This window comes from Panulirus ornatus, chromosome 43 (assembly GCF_036320965.1).
Source record: "Panulirus ornatus isolate Po-2019 chromosome 43, ASM3632096v1, whole genome shotgun sequence".
Classification (NCBI taxonomy): domain Eukaryota; kingdom Metazoa; phylum Arthropoda; class Malacostraca; order Decapoda; family Palinuridae; genus Panulirus; species Panulirus ornatus.
The window spans coordinates 33,468,843-33,491,781 of NC_092266.1; the positions used below are offsets into that span (position 1 = coordinate 33,468,843).

General features: G+C 35.8%; 1 pseudogene; it reads left to right on the forward strand.

Annotated features, from left to right (window-relative positions):
- Positions 1-22,939, forward strand: part of LOC139762546 (uncharacterized) — a 56,649-nt pseudogene that overhangs the window by 21,096 nt on the left and 12,614 nt on the right.

Genomic DNA, 22,939 nt, shown 5'->3' on the forward strand with positions numbered 1-22,939 from the left:
TGAGTGAGTTTTATCTATCATGTCCACCTGAACCTGTTGTCAGTAGCAGCAACGTTACCCCTACTGCAGGCGTGGTCCTCCATCCCTCCCTGCTTGGTAGAGATGACTTCAACTGTGATTTAGAAAGTGAGTCACCAATACAGTATACTGTAGTCAGCACTACAGTATACTGTATTCAGCACTACATTATAATGTAGCGGTGAGCCTGTCTCATAAGACGCGGAGGGATGTATTTAAGCGAGAGTGGAGAATGGAAGGGAAACAGTCCCTTAAAGTAAACAAACAAGCTGGGGGTCACAAGCTGGGGGTCACAAGCTGGGGGTCACAAGCTGGGGGTCACAAGCTGGGGTCACAAGCTGGGGGTCACAAGCTGGGGGTCACAAGCTGGGGGTCACAAGCTGGGGGTCACAAGCTGGGGGTCACAAGCTGGGGGTCACAAGCTGGGGTCACAAGCTGGGGGTCACAAGCTGGGGGTCACAAGCTGGGGTCACAAGCTGGGGGTCACAAGCTGGGGGTCACAAGCTGGGGGGTCACAAGCTGGGGGTCACAAGCTGGGGGTCACAAGCTGGGGGGTCACAAGCTGGGGGTCACAAGCTGGGGGTCACAAGCTGGGGTCACAAGCTGGGGGTCACAAGCTGGGGTCACAAGCTGGGGGTCACAGGTGTACTCTGGATGTTTCCTTTCATGGTCAGGTCAGGGATCCTAGATCTCCCATGTATACCACACCACATGAGTTTACTGTACCTCGACCTGTCAGTATACCCGTGTGGTTTACATCCACAGTAACCCTCAGTGGTGGCCCATAGGTTCCTGCAGTGCTCTGTGATAATACAGAAAGTCCCATCATGATATTCCCCAACACAGTTGTAAAATATCCCATAATATCCCAGGCTTTCATGGTGTAATATTGTCTTCGATATCCCACAGTGATGGATATTATTACCTCACTGTCCCACAATGTCCTAGAGATTCATAAAACGAGCCACGAGATCCCATAAAAGCCCGTAATATCCCAGTATCCCACAATGTCCCCTGACATCCCACAATGGGACTAGACAGTTAATTGGCCTGCGGTCCCACAGACCAGTGTTGCCCAACCAAATATTGGTTTTACCGGGTCCCTGTTGTCAGGCCATCAGCCCACCACGACCCTCTCTTTAATTACCTTATCCTTGTCTCTAATTGTCTCAACCATGTCTCTAATTAGTAATTACCTCTCTCTCTCTCTCTCTCTCTCTCTCTCTCTCTCTCTCTCTCTCTCTCTCTCTCTCTGTATCGACCATCACGTCCCTTTCTGCAATAGTCTTTACCCCTCTCAGCAACCCTCTCTGGTCTAACCACCTGACCCACACGGGAATTGATTTCAAGCAAAAATATGACTTCTCTGGCTCCTTTTCCCCCGTTGCTTGCAACCCACGGGTGAAGAGGAAGCAGTGCCCTTTTACCCCTCGTCTGTGGACTTGCTGATACTACATTAAACCCGTGGTTCCTCTCCTGCACCACTGGCACACCTGAGTATTGCTAGTTTTTGTGTCATGTGTGGAAAAGTAAATGTTAACACTTCACAGACCTTCACTTCCAATCCCCTAGGGGGGTGTTCTGTTATTGTATTCCCAGTCTTCACTACTTCTTCCATCTCAGCCATCACAGTGTGATTACCAGTCTCCTGCTGTCTCATTAGTCATCAAGTAATTATACTGAGGCTGTTCATATTAACCCTGTGATTCCACTTCCCCGACAGGTACGAGCGAGGGGGGAAGAGGAGGCGACAGCGGCTGTTGGAGGTGGGCGGGGCCGGGAGCGGTGACGTCACAGACTCCTCCTCCGTCAGTGATGACGTAAGCGTGGGCGTGGGCGGTGGGCGTGGCGAGAGGCGGAGCTCAGGGCGGCGTAAGAGGCCGTCGTCGTCGGCGCGAGAGAGGAACTTGAGGCGACTGGAGAGTAACGAGAGAGAGAGGATGAGAATGCACTCGCTAAATGATGCCTTCCAGGTAGGTCTCCACGCTCTCTCTCTCTCTCTCTCTCTCTCTCTCTCTCTCTCTCTCTCTCTCTCTCTCTCTCTCTCTCTCTCCTGGCTTGCCAACGATGGCTTCACATATTACATAGTTTGGTGCTCGAGAGCATCTGGCTTGCTTGGCCTGGCGAGTCTACCTGGCTTGCTTCTTCATCACCTTGGGTGACCACACGTGAGAAACATTTAAAAGGTTTGGTCTTGTGTAGGATGTGAACACTTGGCTGAACATTGCCTGATCCACACACCTGAATCTAATTTGCTGTGTTCCATTCTAATGTACTCCCTCCCTCCTTCCTCCTTCCTTCCTTCCTTCCTCCATCCTGGTGTACACCCTCCCTCCCTCCCTCCCTCCCTCCATCCTGGTGTACTCCCTCCTTCCTTCCTCCATTATACCTCACAGATGCTGGTTGGCTGCAGCTGGCAGCCTGTATCTTGGTCATGGAACATCACGAAGCCTTGTTAACACCATCTAGTAAACCATTCCTCCCTTTTCCTCGACCTTCCACTTTCATTTGATGTGTGTGTGTGTGTGTGAGTGTTCACATTCTGTCCTATTCTGAGGCAAGACGTGGACGTATGGTGTAAATGCAGCCATGGGCCAGAAATAGCTCTGAAATAAACAAAACTTCGGTCCGAACATCGCTGTGGTCTGAATATTGCTGTGGTCTGAATATTGCTGTGGTCTGAATATTGCTGTGGTCTGAATATTGCTGTGGTCTGAATATTGCTGTGGTCTGAATATTGCTGTGGTCTGAATATTGCTGTGGTCTGAATATTGTTGAGGGAGGGAGGGAGGGAGGGAGGGAGGGCTGGTAAGTAAGACAGTGGTAAGTGTTCTGTTCTGTCCAGACTGTCTTGGTACCGTCAGCTGGGCTCTGGCCGGCATGTTGGACATGGGACACCCACCTTCCCCTGGACATGGGAGAGGGGGTGGGGACACTTGGCTGGACATGGTGATAGCGCCAGGGGGATGGGCACATGAGCGAGTCTGGACTTGTCCCTTACCCTTGGCACGTGTGCCTGTGGAGGTGATATGTACTATGTAACGAGGAGTTACTGCTGTGTGTGGTGCCACTAACGACCTCGTGACCTGGGCTGGTGTGGGAGGCTTCACTGTCCCCCCCTTCCCCCCCCCCCCCTCTCTCTCTCTCTCTCTCTCTCTCTCTCTCTCTCTCTCTCTCTCTCTCTCTCTCTCTCTCTCTCTTACTCGCTTTCTCCCAGCCCCCTTTTTTTTTCTCTTCCAGTGAACATAAATTTCATTTCCACACCCTTCCAGCACGCCTTCCTGGAAACCCATAAGTTTAGTCTTACGTCAAGCTCTCGGCTTCGAGGATCCATCTAGCTAAGTCCTGGTCCAGTAGGGGCTCCATCTTGGGTAGCATGGTCCAGTGGGGCTCCATCATGGGCAGTCCAGTGGGGCTCCATCATGGGCAGTCCAGTGGGGCTCCGTCATGGGTAGGCCAGTCTAGATAGGGTCATCCAAGGTAAGTTAGGCTTCATTCTGCATAATTGGGGCTCCACTGAGGGTAAATAAGGCTCAAGTATGGGCAGTCGAGGCTCCACCATGGGTAAGCCAGGTGTCACTGTGGGTAAGCCAGGCTCCATCCTCGAAGCTTCTCAGGAGCAGCTGTACATGGTGTAGTGTGGGTAGCCTCCCTCACTAGGTTCAACCCATCGTGGTGACCTCATTTGTCTTCCGCCTGAAGTGACCCCACGCTTCAGGCGGCCTCTGTAACCATCGCATGAAGCAACTGACAGGTGAGATCGTATGACCTCACCTGAGTTGCTTCTCTTCCTCAGAGGGACCGACGGTAATGACCTTGCTTGACCTCACGAGGTCAGTCAAGCAGACGCACTGCGCCTGAGCCTCTTGTATTATGATACTCTGACTCCAGGATCCCCTGTTCCGCCTGGCGCGTGAGCTGCACCACCTGTACCACCTGGTCCTGCAGCCTTCTGCCCAGTTCACCACCTGGTCGCTGTGTTGGCCATGTTTCTGAACACCCTCTCAGTCCGTCACCATTATAAGTCGATCTGAATACCTGTTAACATGGGTAGTGTAGCCACGTGCCCTGGGCGAGGCGACGCCCGCATGTGGGAGTGAGGGAGATGCCAGAATGGTATGGGAGAGCCAGTGAGATGGGAAGAGGACTGGCAGAGAGAGAGAGAGAGAGAGAGAGAGAGAGAGAGAGAGAGAGAGAGAGAGAGAGAGAGAGAGAGAGAGGAAAGACTTTATATTTCCCCGAACAGTAAACACAAGGCTAAGATCCAGTAACATTCGGAAAGGGAAGCCATATCGTCTGGACTACTGCAACCAACAGAAGACAAGGCGCAAGTGATCCCTGATATGTTATTGTATACGTGGGATCCTCAGGGGCGTCATTATAGCGAGCAACCCTGGTCTGGTTCTCTATATGGGGAGATAGCTTGAGTAGCAGCAGGGTGGGGAAATTCCCCTAGGTTATAGGGTTCAGTATGATAGTCCGGCAGGGAGGAAGGACAGAAATATCCCTAGCTAATCCAGCGAAGTAGACGCAACTTTCTGGACACTCGGGAATAGAAGCTGGCGAGGTAGGAACAGACATAGTACGACGGGGAGTGTGCAGGAAGCTGTGAGAGGGAGGGCGAGGAGGGAATTGAGACAGTATGATGTCAGGGCCAGACAGGACTAGGGGTAACCCCTAACATCACAGCTCCCTATCCACATCCAGGCCCCACAGATCTTTTCATGATTTACTCCAGACGCTTCACATTCCCTGGCTCACTCCATTGACAGCACGTCGACCCCGGTATACCACATCGTTCCAGTTCACTCTATCCCGTGCCCACCTTTCACCTTCCTGTATGTTCAGGCCTCGATCGCTCAAAATCTTTTACACTCCATCTATTCACTTCTCATTTGGCCTCCCCGCTTTCCTTGTTCCCTCCACATCTGACACACATATATCCTCGTTGTTAACATTTCCTCGCTTATTCTCTCATATATCTGTCTCGTGTCATATATGTTCTGTACAGAACACATCAGGGAAACTTTAATCTCTATATAAGAGGAATATATAAGTTATACACAGACATACATTCTGTATGTCTTGAGACAGACAGAACCAGGATATTCATATTTAACTTAATATTTCAAAGATATCCAAGTGTGTATTACAATTAATATACAACACTAACTCGTCGCTCCCTAAATGCATTGTGTTATCTGACCTTATTATCATATAGATACATTTGTTGAGTCTTCTATGATAATTGAAGCTTTATAAATTAATATGATAGTTGAACTGGCCCAATGTTAAAGACTAGATAGAGAAACAATAATAAAATAGAATATAGTAGTGTCCCCCTTGTTCATTTTCTGTGATGGTGGGAGGGTTGTGGAGAGTAGCGCTGTATTGACTTGGAGAGACACTGTCGGTGCGAATAAGGAATATTGGCTATCGACTGGGGCGGCCGAACACCAATAGGGTTGAGATGCTGAACACCAGCCCACGTAGGCACCTCACCAGTAATGTTAATTTAGCAGAGTAGTTCCCCGTTTTCTATGGCTTTGGACGACAGCAGTTGGCACCTGAAGTGCGTGTTTGATTTGAGTGTGTGTGTGTGTGTGTGTGTGTGTGGGTGTTGGCAGTGCCTTATTGTGAGTCTCTCTCTCTCTCTCTCTCTTTCTCTCTCTCTCTCTCTCTCTCTCTCTCTCTCTCTCTCTCTCTCTCTCTCTCTCTCTCTCTCTCTCTCTCTCTCTCTCTCTCTCTCTCTCGTAAGATCTATGAATATCCGCTGCCAGTCGATCACTCTATTCATACGTCTCTCTTGTGATGCCGCCTACGCTGGACCTCAGCACGTTGCACCTTCTCTCTCATCTTCACCTCGCCATCACACCCACTCTCCTTATTTTTTCGGATTAATTTCCTCGTCTGGCGGCGGCGGAGGCCATAGATGTAAGATGTGGCCGGGGATACGGCTGACGGCCGAGGGTTTTCGTATAGCAAATCCAACCGTCTTTTCCTTTTGCCTCCCACGCGGAACCATTCGCGGGATGTGAACGAAACGGGAACAATATCTTGTGAAAACTAGGCGCCTCGTCTGCCGACGGTTCATTCCCTCGAGGAACTAATGTCCTCACTTTCTCTTGCCTATTCTCTCCTGGCATGTGAGCTACTTGATCATCTAGTAATGACATCAGGGAGTAATCAGGGAAAACTCTCATCTGTGCGCGGACCGTAATTCCCAGGATGTGAATGAAGGCGTCCAGGCGGGTCGAGCCATGTTTTGTTCTCGTTTTCTATTCATGTGGCAGGTGTGAGCCGCCCAGAGGACGCCAACACCAGACAAACATCTTAATTAGTTTAAATCCAACAATTGCGTCACTCCTTTTTTCTTTAAAGTTCTGAATTTCATCAGTTTCCAACACCTTTTCCTTCGAAGATGTGGAGCGAGGAAGGGGATGAGGAGGGAGGAGGACACCAGGGGCGTATCTAGGGGAAATAGCGCCTATGGCAAGCACTGAAATTGCACCCCTGGCTTAAGAATGTACATACTGTGGATGTATATGGAAATATATACAGTGTAATTATATACTGTTGAGGAGTAAGGCCAAATTTGAATTTATACAGACACTTAAAGACTTAAAGACTTAAAGTTAAAGACTTATTTAATCAAAGTTGTAACGTAGAAGCGGTAATGCAACTGATAGTAGCAAAATATTACTATAGTTGAAAAGTAGGCGAGTTTCTTTTTCAGTCTCACAAACCGTTAAAAATATCAGTCAGGAAGCATATGTCAGAAACCAAACCTGTTGAGTGGGCCTCCCTTCAGGTGGCGCCCAGGGCACACTAGATACGCCGCTGTAACTATTACCATCAATTTTTGGCATTTTTCTCAGAAGAATAGATTTCCCTTAAAAACTCATTACAAGAAGTATTTTTCATGGTGAATACAAATCTGGTGTTAAAATATCGTTTAGTCGTATTTATGACATTCAAGTAAGCTGTTAAAAGTCAATTTCAAATATTTTCTGCTCATTTGCATTGTATTTTCTGGGTATCTATCGGTGAATAAGAGCATTATGATATACTTTCCATGATTATTTCAAGTATAGAAGTGTTTGAATATTTTATCTTTCAATTTTTAAACAAAACGTTTTTGGAGGCAAGAAATATCCTGAACTATTACCTTCAATTTTTGGCATTTTTCTCAGAAAAATAGATTTCACCTTACAATCTCATTACAAGAAGTATTTTTCATGCTGAATACAAATCTGGTGTTAAAATATCTTTTAGTAGTGTTTATGACATTCAAGGAAGCTGTTAAATGAAGTCAATTTCAAATATTTTTTGCTCATTTGCATCGTATTTTCTGGGTATCTATCGGTGAATAAGAGCATTATGATATAATTTCTATGATTATTTCAAGTATAGTAGTGTTTGAATATTTTATCTTTCAATTTTGAAACAAAAAGTTTTTGGAGGCAAAAAATACGCTGAACTATTACCTTCAATTTTTGGCATTTTTCTCAGAAGAATAGATTTCCCTTAAAAACTCATTACAAGAAGAATTTTTCATGCTGAATACAAATCTGGTTTTAAATATCGTTTGGTCGTATTTATGACATTCAAGTAAGCTGTTAAATAAAGTCAATTTCCAATATTTTCTGCTCATTTGCATCGTATTTTCTGGGTATCTATCGGTGAATAAGAGCATTATGATATACTTTCCATGATTATTTCAAGTATAGAAGTGTTTGAATATTTTATCTTTCAATTTTGAAACAAAACGTTTTTGGAGGCAAAAAATACCCTGGACTATTACCTTCAATTTCTGGCATTTTTCTCAGAAGAATAGATTTCCCTTAAAACCTCATTAGAAGAAGTATTTTTCATGGTGAATACAAATCTGGTGTTAAAATATCGTTTAGTCGTATTTATGACATTCAAGTAAGGTGTTAAATGAAGTCAATTTCAAATATTTTCTTCTCATTTGAATCGTATTTTCTGGGTATCTATCGGTGAATAAGAGCATTATGATATACTTCCCATGATTATTTCAAGTATAGAAGTGTTTGAATATTTTATCTTTCAATTTTGAAACAAAACGTTTTTGGAGGCAAAGAATACCCTGAACTATTACCTTCAAATTTTGGCATTTCTCTCAGAAAAATAGATTTCCCTTAAAAACTCATTACAAGAAGTATTTTTCATGCTGAATGCAAATCTGGTGTTAAAATATCGTTTAGTCGTATTTATGACATTCAAGTAAGCTGTTAAATGAAGTCAATTTTAAATACTTTCTGCTCGTTTGCATCGTATTTTCTGGGTATCTATCGGTGAATAAGAGCATTATGATATACTGTCCATGATTATTTCAAGTATAGAAGTGTTTGAATATTTTATCTTTCAATTTTGAAACAAAACGTTTTTGGAGGCAAAAAATACCCTGGACTATTACCTTCAATTTTTGGCATTTCTCTCAGAAGAATAGATTTCCCTTAAAAACTCATTACAAGAAGTATTTTTCATGGTGAATACAAATCTGGTGTTAAAATATCGTTTAGTCGTATTTATGACATTCAAGTAAGCTGTTAAATGAAGTCAATTTCAAATATTTTCTTCTCATTTGCATCGTATTTTCTGGGTATCTATCGGTGAATAAGAGCATTATGATATACTTTCCATGATTATTTCAAGTATAGAAGTGTTTGAATATTTTATCTTTCAATTTTGAAACAAAAAGTTTTTGGAGGCAAAAAATACCCTGAACTATTACCTTCAATTTTTGGCATTTTTCTCAGAAAAATAGATTTCCCTTAAAAACTCATTACAAGAAGTATTTTTCATGGTGAATACAAATCTGGTGTTAAAATATCGTTTAGTCGTATTTATGACATTCAAGTAAGCTGTTAAATGAAGTCAATTTCAAATATTTTCTTCTCATTTGAATCGTATTTACTGGGTATCTATCGGTGAATAAGAGCATTATGATATACTTCCCATGATTATTTCAAGTATAGAAGTGTTTGAATATTTTTTCTTTCAATTTTGAAACAAAACGTTTTTGGAGGCAAAGAATACCTTCAAATTTTAGCATTTCTCTCAGAAAAATAGATTTCCCTTAAAAACTCATTACAAGAAGTATTTTTCATGCTGAATGCAAATCTGGTGTTAAAATATCGTTTAGTCGTATTTATGACATTCAAGTAAGCTGTTAAATGAAGTCAATTTCAAATACTTTCTGCTCATTTGCATCGTATTTTCTGGGTATCTATCGGTGAATAAGAGCATTATGATATACTGTCCATGATTATTTCAAGTATAGAAGTGTTTGAATATTTTATCTTTCAATTTTGAAACAAAACGTTTTTGGAGGCAAAAAATACCCTGAACTATTACCTTCAATTTTTGGCATTTTTCTCAGAAAAATAGATTTCCCTTAAAACCTCATTACAAGAAGTATTTTTCATGCTGAATACAAATCTGGTGTTAAAATATCGTTTAGTCGTATTTATGACATTCAAGTAAGCTGTTAAATGAAGTCAATTTCAAATATTTTCTTCTCATTTGCATCGTATTTTCTGGGTATCTATCGGTGAATAAGAGCATTATGATATACTTTCCATGATTATTTCAAGTATAGAAGTGTTTGAATATTTTATCTTTCAATTTTGAAACAAAAAGTTTTTGGAGGCAAAAAATACCCTGAACTATTACCTTCAATTTTTGGCATTTTTCTCAGAAAAATAGATTTCCCTTAAAAACTCATTACAAGAAGTATTTTTCATGGTGAATACAAATCTGGTGTTAAAATATCGTTTAGTCGTATTTATGACATTCAAGTAAGCTGTTAAATGAAGTCAATTTCAAATATTTTCTTCTCATTTGAATCGTATTTTCTGGGTATCTATCGGTGAATAAGAGCATTATGATATACTTCCATGATTATTTCAAGTATAGAAGTGTTTGAATATTTTATCTTTCAATTTTGAAACAAAACGTTTTTGGAGGCAAAAAATACCCTGAACTATTACCTTCAATTTTTGGCATTTTTCTCAGAAAAATAGATTTCCCTTAAAAACTCATTACAAGAAGTATTTTTCATGCTGAATGCAAATCTGGTGTTAAAATCTCGTTTAGTCGTATTTATGACATTCAAGTAAGCTGTTAAATGAAGTCAATTTTAAATACTTTCTGCTCATTTGCATCGTATTTTCTGGGTATCTATCGGTGAATAAGAGCATTATGATATACTGTCCATGATTATTTCAAGTATAGAAGTGTTTGAATATTTTATCTTTCAATTTTGAAACAAAACGTTTTTGGAGGCAAAAAATACCCTGAACTATTACCTTCAATTTTTGGCATTTTTCTCAGAAAAATAGATTTCCCTTAAAAACTCATTACAAGAAGTATTTTTCATGCTGAATACAAATCTGGTGTTAAAATATCGTTTAGTCGTATTTACGACATTCAAGTAAGCTGTTAAATGAAGTCAATTTCAAATATTTTCTTCTCATTTGCATCGTATTTCCTGGGTATCTCTCGGTGAATAAGAGCATTATGATATAGTCTTCATGATCATTTCAAGTATAGAAGTGTTTGAATATTTTATCTTTCAATTTTGAAACAAAAAGTTTTTGGAGGCAAAAAATACCCTGAACTATTACCTTCAATTTTTGGCATTTTTCTCAGAAGAATAGATTTCCCTTAAAAACTCATTACAAGAAGTATTTTTCATGGTGAATACAAATCTGGTGTTAAAATATCGTTTAGTCGTATTTATGACATTCAAGTAAGCTGTTAAATGAAGTCAATTTCAAATATTTTCTTCTCATTTGCATCGTATTTTCTGGGTATCTATCGGTGAATAAGAGCATTATGATATGCTTTCTATGATTATTTCAAGTATAGAAGTGTTTGAATATTTTATCTTTCAATTTTGAAACAAAAAGTTTTGGGAGGCAAAAAATACCCTGAACTGTTACCTTCAATTTTTATCATTTTTCTCAGAAAAATAGATTTCCCTTAAAAACTCATTACAAGAAGTATTTTTCATGCTGAATACAAATCTGGTGTTAAAATATCGTATAGTCGTATTTATGACATTCAAGTAAGATGTTAAATGAAGTCAATTTCAAATATTTTCTGCTCATTTGCATCGTATTTTCTGGGTATCTATCGGTGAATAAGAGCATTATGATATACTTTCCATGATTATTTCAAGTATAGAAGTGTTTGAATATTTTATCTTTTAATTTTGAAACAAAAAGTTTTTGGATGCAAAAAATACCCTGAACTATTACCTTCAATTTTTGGCATTTTTCTCAGAAAAATAGATTTCCCTTAAAAACTCATTACAAGAAGTATTTTTCATGCTGAATACAAATCTGGTGTTAAAATATCGTTTAGTCGTATTTATGACATTCAAGTAAGCTGTTAAATCAAGTCAATTTCAAGTATTTTTTGTTCATTTGCATCGTATTTTCTGGGTATCTATCGGTGAATAAGAGCATTATGATTTACTCTCCATGGTCATTTCAAGTATAGAAGTGTTTGAATATTTCATCTTTCAATTTTGAAACAAAAAGTTTTTGGAGGCAAAAAATACCCTGAACTATTACCTTCAGTTTTTTGGCATTTTTCTCAGAAGAATAGATTTCCTTTAAAAACTCATTATAAGAGGTATTTTTCATGCTGAATACAAATCTGGTGTTAAAATATCGTTTAGTCTTATTTATGACATTCAAGTAAGCTGTTAAATGAAGTCAATTTCAAATAGTTTCTTCTCATTTGCATCGTATTTTCTGGGTATCTATCGGTGAATAAGAGCATTATGATAAATTTTCCATGATTATTTGAAGTATAGAAGTGTTTGAATATTTTATCTTTCAATTTGAAACAAAACGTTTTTGAAGGCAAAAAATAACCTGTACTGTTACCTTCAATTTTTGGCATTTTTCTCAGAAAAATAGATTTCCCTTAAATACTCATTACAAGAAGTATTTTTCATGCTGAATACAAATCTGGTGTTAAAATATCGTTTAGTCGTATTTATGACATTCAAGTAAACTGTTAAATGAAGTCAATTTCAAATATTTTCTTCTCATTTGAATCGTATTTTCTGGGTATCTATCGGTGAATAAGAGCGTTATGATATACTTTCCATGATTATTTCAAGTATAGAAGTGTTTGAATATTTTATCTTTCAATTTTTAAACAAAACGTTTTTGGAGGAAAAAAATACCCTGAACTATTACCTTCAGATTTTGGCATTTTTCTCAGAAGAATAGATTTCCCTTAAAAACTCATTACAAGAAGTATTTTTCATGCTGAATACAAATCTGGTGTTAAAATATCGTTTAGTCGTATTTATGACATTCAAGTAAGCTGTTAAATGAAGTCAATTTCAAATACTTTTCTGCTCATTTGCATCGTATTTTCTGGGTATCTATCGGTGAATAAGAGCATTATGATATACTTTCCATGATTATTTCAAGTATAGAAGTGTTTGATATTTTATCTTTCATATTTGAAACAAAAAATTTTTGGATGCAAAAAATACCCTGAACTATTACCTTCAATTTTTGGCATTTTTCTCAGAAAAATAGATTTCCCTTAAAAACTCATTACAAGAAGTATTTTTCATGGTGAATTCAAATCTGGTGTTAAAATCTCGTTTAGTCGTATTTATGACATTCAAGTAAGCTGTTAAATGAAGTCAATTTCAAATATTTTCTTCTCATTTGAATCGTATTTTCTGGGTATCTATCGGTGAATAAGAGCATTATGATATACTTTCCATGATTATTTCAAGTATAGAAGTGTTTGAATATTTTATCTTTCAATTTTGAAACAAAACGTTTCTGGAGGCAAAAAATACCCTGAACTATTACCTTCAATTTTTTCCATTTTTCTCAGAAAAATAGATTTCTCTTAAAAATTCATTACAAGAAGTATTTTTCATGCTGAATGCAAATCTGGTGTTAAAATATCGTTTAGTCGTATTTATGACATTCAAATAAGCTGTTAAATGAAGACAATTTCAAATACTTTTCTGCTCATTTGCATCGTATTTTCTGGGTATCTATCGGTGAATAAGAGCATTATGATATACTTTCCATGATTATTTCAAGTATAGAAGTGTTTGAATATTTTATCTTTCAATTTTGAAACAAAACGTTTTTGGAGGCAAAAAATACCCTGAACTATTACCTTCAATTTCTGGCATTTTTCTCAGAAAAATAGATTTCCCTTAAAAACTCATTACAAGAAGTATTTTTCATGCTGAATGCAAATCTGGTGTTAAAATATCGTTTAGTCGTATTTATGACATTCAAATAAGCTGTTAAATGAAGACAATTTCAAATACTCTTTGCTCATTTGCATCGTATTTTCTGGGTATGTATCGTCGAATAAGAGCATTTTGATATAATTTCCATGATTATTTCAAGTATAGAAGTGTTAGAATATTTTATCTTTCAATTTTGAAACAAAAAGTTTTTGGAGGCAAAAAATACCCTGAACTATTACCTTCAATTTCTGGCATTTTTCTCAGAAAAATAGATTTCCCTTAAAAACTCATTACAAGAAGTATTTTTCATGCTGAATGCAAATCTGGTGTTAAAATATCATTTAGTCGTATATATGACATTCAAGTAAGCTGTTAAATGAAGTCAATTTCAAATATTTTTCGTTCATTTGCATCGTATTTTCTGGGTATCTATCGGTGAATAAGAGCATTATGATATACTTTCCATGATTATTTCAAGTATAGATGTGTTTGAATATTTTATTTTTCAATTTTGAAACAAAAAATTTTTGGATGCAAAAAATACCCTGAACTATTACCTTCAATTTTTGGCATTTTTCTCAGAAAAATAGATTTCCCTTATAAACTCATTACAAGAAGTATTTTTCATGGTGAATACAAATGTGGTGTTAAAATCTCGTTTAGTCGTATTTATGACATTCAAGTAAGCTGTTAAATGAAGTCAATTTCAAATATTTTCTTCTCATTTGAATCGTATTTTCTGGGTATCTGTCGGTGAATAAGAGCATTATGATATACTTTCCATGATTATTTCAAGTATAGAAGTGTTTGAATATTTTATCTTTCAATTTTGAAACAAAACGTTTCTGGAGGCAAAAAATACCCTGAACTATTACCTTCAATTTTTTCCATTTTTCTCAGAAAAATAGATTTCTCTTAAAAATTCATTACAAGAAGTATTTTTCATGCTGAATGCAAATCTGGTGTTAAAATCTCGTTTAGTCGTATTTATGACATTCAAGTAAGCTGTTAAATGAAGTCAATTTCAAATATTTTTCGTTCATTTGCATCGTATTTTCTGGGTATCTATCGGTGAATAAGAGCATTATGATATACTTTCCATGATTATTTCAAGTATAGATGTGTTTGAATATTTTATTTTTCAATTTTGAAACAAAAAGTTTTTGGAGGCAAAAAATACCCTGAACTATTACCTTCAATTTTTGGCATTTTTCTCAGAAAAATAGATTTCCCTTAAAAACTCATTACAAGAAGTATTTATCATGCTGAATACAAATCTGGTGTTAAAATCTCGTTTAGTCGTATTTACGACAATCAAGTAAGCTGTTAAATGAAGTCAATTTCAAATATTTTCTTCTCATTTGCATCGTATTTCCTGGGTATCTCTCGGTGAATAAGAGCATTATGATATAGTCTTCATGATCATTCAAGTATAGAAGTGTTTGAATAATTCATCTTTCAATTTTTAAACAAAAAGTTTTTGGAGGCAAGAAATATCTTGAACTATTACCTTCAGTTTTTGGCATTTTTCTCAGAAAAATAGATTTCCCTTACAATCTCATTAGAAGAAGAATTTTTCATTGTGAATGTAAATCTGGTGTTAAAATATCGTTTAGTCGTATTTATGTTATTCAAGTAAGCTGTTAAATGAAGTCAATTTGGAAATCTGTTAAATATCATTGTCGTATATATGACATTCAAGTAAGCTGTTAAATGAAGTCAATTTCAAATATTTTTTGTTCATTTGCATCGTATTATCTGGGTATCTATCGGTGAATAAGAGCATTATGATATACTTTCCATGATTATTTCAAGTATAGATGTGTTTGAATAATTCATCTTTCAATTTTTAAACAAAAAGTTTTTGGAGGCAAGAAATATCCTGAACTATTACCTTCAGTTTTTGGCATTTTTCTCAGAAAAATAGATTTCCCTTACAATCTCATTAGAAGAAGAAGTTTTCATTGTGAATACAAATCTGGTGTTAAAATATCGTTTAGTCGTATTTATGATATTCAAGTAAGCTGTTAAATGAATTCAATTTCAAATATTTTTTGCTCATTTGCATCGTATTTTCTGGGTATCTATCGGTGAATAAGATGATTATGATATACTTTCTATGATTATTTCAAGTATAGTAGTGCTTGAATATTTTATCTTTCAATTTTGAAACAAAAAGTTTTTGGAGGCTAAAAATACCCTGAACTATTACCTTCAATTTTTGGCATTTTTCTCAGAAAAATAGATTTCCCTTAAAAACTCATTACAAGAAGTATTTTTCATGGTGAATACAAATCTGGTGTTAAAATATCGTTTAGTCGTATTTATGACATTCATGTAAGCTGTTAAATGAAGTCAATTTCAAATATTTTCTCCCCATTTGCATCGTATTTTCTGGGTATCTATCGGTGAATAAGAGCATTATGATATACTTTCCATGACTATTTCAAGTATAGACGTGTTTGGATATTTTATCTTTCATATTTGAAACAAAAAATTTTTGGATGCAAAAAATACCCTGAACTATTACCTTCAATTTTTGGCATTTTTCTCAGAAAAATAGATTTCCCTTATAAACTCATTACAAGAAGTAATTTTCATGGTGAATTCAAATCTGGTGTTAAAATCTCGTTTAGTCGTATTTATGACATTCAAGTAAGGTGTTAAATGAAGTCAATTTCAAATATTTTCTTCTCATTTGAATCGTATTTTCTGGGTATCTATCGGTGAATAAGAGCATTATGATATACTTTCCATGATTATTTCAAGTATAGAAGTGTTTGAATATTTTATCTTTCAATTTTGAAACAAAACGTTTCTGGAGGCAAAAAATACCCTGAACTATTACCTTCAATTTTTTCCATTTTTCTCAGAAAAATAGATTTCTCTTAAAAATTCATTACAAGAAGTATTTTTCATGCTGAATGCAAATCTGGTGTTAAAATCTCGTTTAGTCGTATTTATGACTTTCAAGTAAGCTGTTAAATGAAGTCAATTTTAAATACTTTCTGCTCATTTGCATCGTATTTTCTGGGTATCTATCGGTGAATAAGAGCATTATGATATACTTTCCATGATTATTTGAAGTATAGAAGTGTTTGAATATTTTATCTTTCAATTTTGAAACAAAAAGTTTTTGGAGGCAAAAAATACCCTGAACTATTACCTTCAATTTTTGGCATTTTTCTCAGAAAAATAGATTTCCCTTAAAAACTCATTACAAGAAGTATTTTTCATGCTGAATGCAAATCTGGTGTTAAAATATCGTTTAGTCGTATATGTGACATTCAAGTAAGCTGTTAAATGAAGTCAATTTCAAATATTTTTCGTTCATTTGCATCGTATTTTCTGGGTATATATCGGTGAATAAGAGCATTATGATATACTTTCCATGATTATTTCAAGTATAGATGTGTTTGAATATTCTATCTTTCAATTTTGAAACAAAAAGTTTTTGGAGGCAAAAAATACCCTGAACTATTACCTTCAATTTCTGGCATTTTTCTCAGAAAAATAGATTTCCCTTAAAAACTCATTACAAGAAGTATTTTTCATGCTGAATACAAATCTGGTGTTAAAATATCGTTTAGTCGTATTTACGACAATCAAGTAAGCTGTTAAATGAAGTCAATTTCAAATATTTTCTTCTCATTTGCATCGTATTTCCTGGGTATCTCTAGGTGGATAAGAGCATTATGATATAGTCTTCATGATCATTCTAGTATAGAAGTGTTTGAATATTTTATCTTTCAATTTTGAAACAAAACGTTTTTGGAGGCAAAAAATACCCTGAACTATTACCTTCAATTTTTGGCATTTTTCTCAGAAAAATAGATTTCCCTTAAAAACTCATTACATTAAGTATTTTTCATGCTGAATACAAATCTGGTGTTGAATTATCGTTTAGTCATATTTATGACATTCAAGTAAGATGTTAAATGAAGTCAGTTTCAAATATTTTCTGCTCATTTGCATCGTATTTTCTGGGTATCTATAGGTGAATAAGAGCATTATGATATGCTTTCTATGATTATTTCAAGTATAGAAGTGTTTGTATATTTCATCTTTTAATTTTGAAACAAAAAGTTTTTGGAGGCAAAAAATACCCTGAACTATTACCTTCAATTTTTGACATTTTCTCAGAAAAATAGATTTCCCTTAAAAACTCATTACAAGAAGTATTTTTCATGGTGAATACAAATCTGGTGTTAAAATATCGTTTAGTCGTATTAATGACATTCAAGTAAGCTGTTAAATGAAGTCAATTTCAAATATTTTTTGCTCATTTGTATCGTATTTTCTGGGTATCTATCGGTGAATAAGAGCATTATGATTTACTCTTCATGGTCATTTCAAGTATAGAAGTGTTTGAATATTCTATCTTTCAATTTTGAAACAAAAAGTTTTTGGAGGCAAAAAAATACCCTGAACTATTACCTTCAATTTTTGGCATTTTTCTCAGAAAAATAGATTTCCCTTAAAACCTCATTAGAAGAAGTATTTTTCATGGTGAATACAAATGTGGTGTTAAAATCTCGTTTACTCGTATTTATGACATTCAAGTAAGCTGTTAAATGAAGTCAATTTCAAAAAGTTTCTTCTCATTTGCATCGTATTTTCTGGGTATCTATCGGTGAATAAGAGCATTATGATATACTTTCCATGATTATTTCAAGTATAGAAGTGTTTGAATATTTTATCTTTCAATTTTGAAACAAAACGTTTTTGGAGGCAAAAAGTACCCTGAACTATTACCTTCAATATTTGGCATTTTTCTTAGAAGAATAGATTTCCCTTAAAAACTCATTACAAGAAGTATTTTTCATGCTGAATACAAATATGGTGTTAAAATCTCGTTTAGTCGTATTTATGACATTCAAGTAAGCTGTTAATTGAAGTCAATTTCAAATACTTTCTGCTCATTTGCATCGTATTTTCTTGGTATCTATCGGTGAATAAGAGCATTATGATAATTTTTCCATGATTATTTCAAGTATAGAAGTGTTTGAATATTTTATCTTTCAATTTTGAAACAAAAAATTTTTGAAGGCAAAAAATACCCTGAACTATTTATTACCTTCAATTTTTGGCATTTTTCTCAGAAAAATAGATTTCCCTTAAATCCTCATTACAAGAAGTATTTTTCATGGTGAATACAAATCTGGTGTTAAAATATCGTTTAGTCGTATTTATGACATTCAAGTAAGCTGTTAAATGAAGTCAATTTCAAAAAAATTTTTCTCATTTGCATGGTGTTTTCTGGGTAACTATAGGTGAATAAGAGCATTATGATATACTTTCCATGATTACTTCAAGTATAGAAGTGTTTGAATATTTTATCTTTCAATTTTGAAACAAAAAGTTTTTGGAGGCAAAAAATACTCTGAACTATCACCTTCAATGTTTGGGATTTTTCTCAGAAATATAGATTTCCTTTAAAAGCTCATTAGAAGAAGTATTTTTCATGCTGAATACAAATCTGTTGTCAAAATTTCGTTTAGTCGTCTGTAGGACATTTATGTAAGCTGTGAAATGAAGTTGATTTTAAAATTTATTTCCTTCATTTGCATCGTATTCATTAGGTATGCATCGGTAACTGAGAGCATTATGACATATTGATTATGATTATTTCAAGTATAGAAGTGTATGAGTATCTTATGCTTTAGTTTTGAAACAAAATGTTTTTGGAGCTAGAAATTATTTGAAGTATAGCCTTTAATTTTGGGGTACTTTTATCAGAAAAACATATTTCATTTGAAAACTCATTATAAGAATTATTTTTCATGTTGATTGCACATCTGGTGTTAGAATAACGTTTAGTCGTCTAAATGACACTCAAGATGTTAAATGAAGATTTTTTGAAATATTTTTGCTTCTTTGCATCGAATTTTCTAGGTAAGCATCTGTAACTGAGAGCATTATGATATATCAACCATTATTATTTTATGTATGGAAGTGTTTCAATATTTCATAATTCAGTTTTGAAACAAAAAGATTTTTTGGCCTGAAAACATTCTGAACTATTATAAGCTTCAGTTTTGGTATTTTCCTTTGAAAACCTATCATAAGAAGCATTTTTCATTTTGAATACAAATATGGTGTTAAAATATCGTTCAGTCGTCGTAATGACACTCAATTAAGGCGTTAAATATAATTATTCTTAAAATATCTTGTGATCCTTTGCATTTTATTTACTAGGTATGTATCAGTAACTGAGAGCATTATGATATATCAACCATGATTTTTTCAAGTATAGAAGTGTTTGAATATCTTTTCTCTCAAGTTTTTGGAGCTGAAAAATACCCTGAACTATTTCTTTCAATTTTTGATACTTTTCTCAGAAAAATTGGTTTCCCTTAAAAATTCATAAGAAACATTTTTCATGCTTAATACAGATATGGTGTTGAAATAACGTTTAGTCCTCTTAATGACAATCAGTGAAACTGTTAAATGAAGACAATTCTAGAATATTTCTGCTCAATTGCATCGTATTTAATGAGTATGTATCGGTAGCATTATGATATATTTTCCATGATTATTCCAAGTATAGAAGTGTTTGAATATCTTATCTTTCAGTTTTAAAACAAAAAGTATTTTGAGCTAGAAAATACACCTAACTATTCATGGTCGTGTTTAGGGGAGATTGCGCCCTTGGCAAGCGCTGAAATTGCGCCCCTGGCTTGATTAAGAATGTACATACTATGGATGTATATAGAAATATATACAGTGTAATTATAAACTGTTGGAGAGTTAGGCCAAACTTAGATTTATATAAACTCTTAAAGACAAAATTAAAGACTTATTTGATCAAAGTTGTAACGTAGAAGCGGTAATGCAACTGATAGTAGCAAAGTATTACTATAGTTGAAAAGTAGGCGAGTTTCTTTTTTTCATCTCAAAAAACCAAACCGTTAAAAATATCAGTCGGGCAACATGGGTCAAAAAAGAAACCTGTTGAGTGGCGCCCTAGTTACGCCACTGTCCGTACGTAATCCAGTTGCTTCGGGTCATTTTCCGCTGTCCTAAGATAACTTTGGGTGAACGCCATCAAAGATGGGCTTCACAGAACGACCTTGCTGACAAGCGAGCCGACGAGGAATCCTTTGATTACATAAAAGATTCAGAATCCTTCACACAACATTCATTGGTAGCGATGGTGATGGCTTTATGACACTCCTGGACCCGGCAGGCTGGGATGATGTGTGGGTGGCACGCTGGATGTCTTCAGATCACGTCTGTCATCATCATGGTGATCGTAAACTTACCTTAAGACACTTCTCAATCATGTTTCGTTTGGTTCAAGATTCTGTCCTGGAACATACAGAGCCAGGGACTGTCCTGGGACATATTGAACCAGAATATTCATATTCAAACTCTTAATATCTTAAAACAATCCTGGGCTGCATATATGGTTTTAGGACAACTGATTCTTGCTCTGAAAACGTAGTTTTGATCACATGTTTGATACATTTCATTATTAATGGCAACCTGTTGATCCCTAGAAGCATTATAGAATTTAGTTTGGTTAAATATGATTTAAAGCAGGCCTTTTATGTGTTTTATGCCATTCTTAAAGCAAAGGTTTTAGAGCCTTTAAATACCCAGGCAATACCTGTATTTTTAGCCATTTTCTTTGTAGATTAGATTTCCTTTAAGATTTCTGTATATGTCACATTTTTAATGCTGAAAAAGTGGTCCAAACTTTGTGGAACAATTTTTTGATCAGACAAGGTAAGCACTGCATGCTTATTTTTCTGATAATTTTTTTTATGCCTCGGCCTCAGGCAACATTATAGAGTAGTAGTGCGTATGTTACTGGTGATGAAGCGTTGTGATTATGTTAGATCTTGGGTTTGAAACAGAAGGTTTTGTGGGCCGATGAAAATATTCTGAACACCTACCTGTATTTCAGCTCATTTTCTTCAACATTAGACATCTAACATCTCTTGTAAAGGTAAAGTTCTTAATGCAAAATAGATTCTGTGACACAAATATATCTTTTGGATTGCTTAGTCTTGTCATTATTATTTTTTTTTTTTGATGATTACCCTATATTTCATAACTATTTGCTTCCTGGGGGCCTTCGGAAGCGACGTACAATGCTTTTGGTTGACATGTAAGAAAGAAACATTTTAGTGTCGTCCAACGTAAGAAGTATTTAGTAAGCTTATAGTGTGATATGTAAGGTCAAGATGCCTTCGATCATGTACTGATTAAAAATTATTTTCATAATGATAAACTATCTATATGGTATATTATAATATGGGTCATATTTGTCATGGTTGATAAAAGTTTACAAAACGTGCTTCTGAATGTAATTATTACTATCATTAAGCTTTGTTTTAACAACGTACTTAATATACTTCATGATTATGCGATATCTAAGCCTTTAAAGTACTGTTAGTTAATATCAAAACGTTAGAAATACTTTCAAAACATAGATTTGCCTTTGAATCAATGTTTTTGACCTGAAAAAACAACCCTGAGTTATCACGTGCATTTTTTGTCATTTTTCTTCATCGCACGAGAGTGATGTTCGTAGAACTACCATTTCAGATATAGTTTGCATTTGTCTATAGCGGTGCAAGATACATACACCTTCAAATTGTAACTATCTCCGTTTTCTGTGCGGGCGTCGCTGCAGAATGGTATCTGTTGGTCAATCCATTTTTCATGGCGTCAAGAATGTCCTTAAACTGGACCGATTACCTGGAGCGTGGCTGAGGGAGCCGCCCCACTCTCTCATGTAATGGCTTATAGTTTATTCACGCAAGTTCAGACACCTGCGAGTGGTTTGTTGTTCCTGGTCTGTTTGGTGAAGTGTTCAGCAGTCGCCAGGTCAAAAGCTGTTGCTGTATCTTGGCATAAATATTTTTTTTTCTTCTTCACTCCAGTTGGAGAGAAATGTCTTTACTTCTACCTTACTCAAATATGCGCCATTTTTGGGACAGAGTCATGAGAACATTGGTAAATAATTGTGTATTTAAGATAAAGTAAATTACATTTATCTTTTTTCCCCAGTTCAAAGTGTCTTCATTGTTACCTTGTGAATAATTACATACTGAGAGAGTCAGCGGCATCTTGCTTGTTTTCTTATTTACTAATAACTGTTCCAGATCTACATGTTCTTTGTAAATGTTGATGATCATCTTAGCATCATAATACTTGCTTGGCTTTTGATGTTAGTGCAGCCTCTCCCCCCCACCCTCACTAACCCCTGCCTCGTCCATGTTATCACTGTATCATTATTCCCCCATCACTAACCCCTGCCTCGTCCATGTTATCACTGTATCATTATTCCCCCATCACTAACCCCTGCCTCGTCCATGTTATCACTGTATCATTATTCACTCACTCAGTCTCTACCTTCATCATGGAGTCACATTGTGCTTTGCGGACATTGTAGGTGTTTACCTCGGGCCTTCTATGTAATTTCTAACGTTTGTACCAACCTTCTGGACCAGTTTTTTTTTTCTTATGTTGAATGTTCCAGCCATGGACAAAAGTCCACATCAAGGCCGGGCTTCCATTGAAATATAGAGAGAATTATGAAACGGGAAAAGAAAAGACAAGGGAAAGTATTTACGAATTGTTAAGAAACTGAAAAACCTGTGTTTAGAAATGTGCGGCAGGTCATAGTTATTG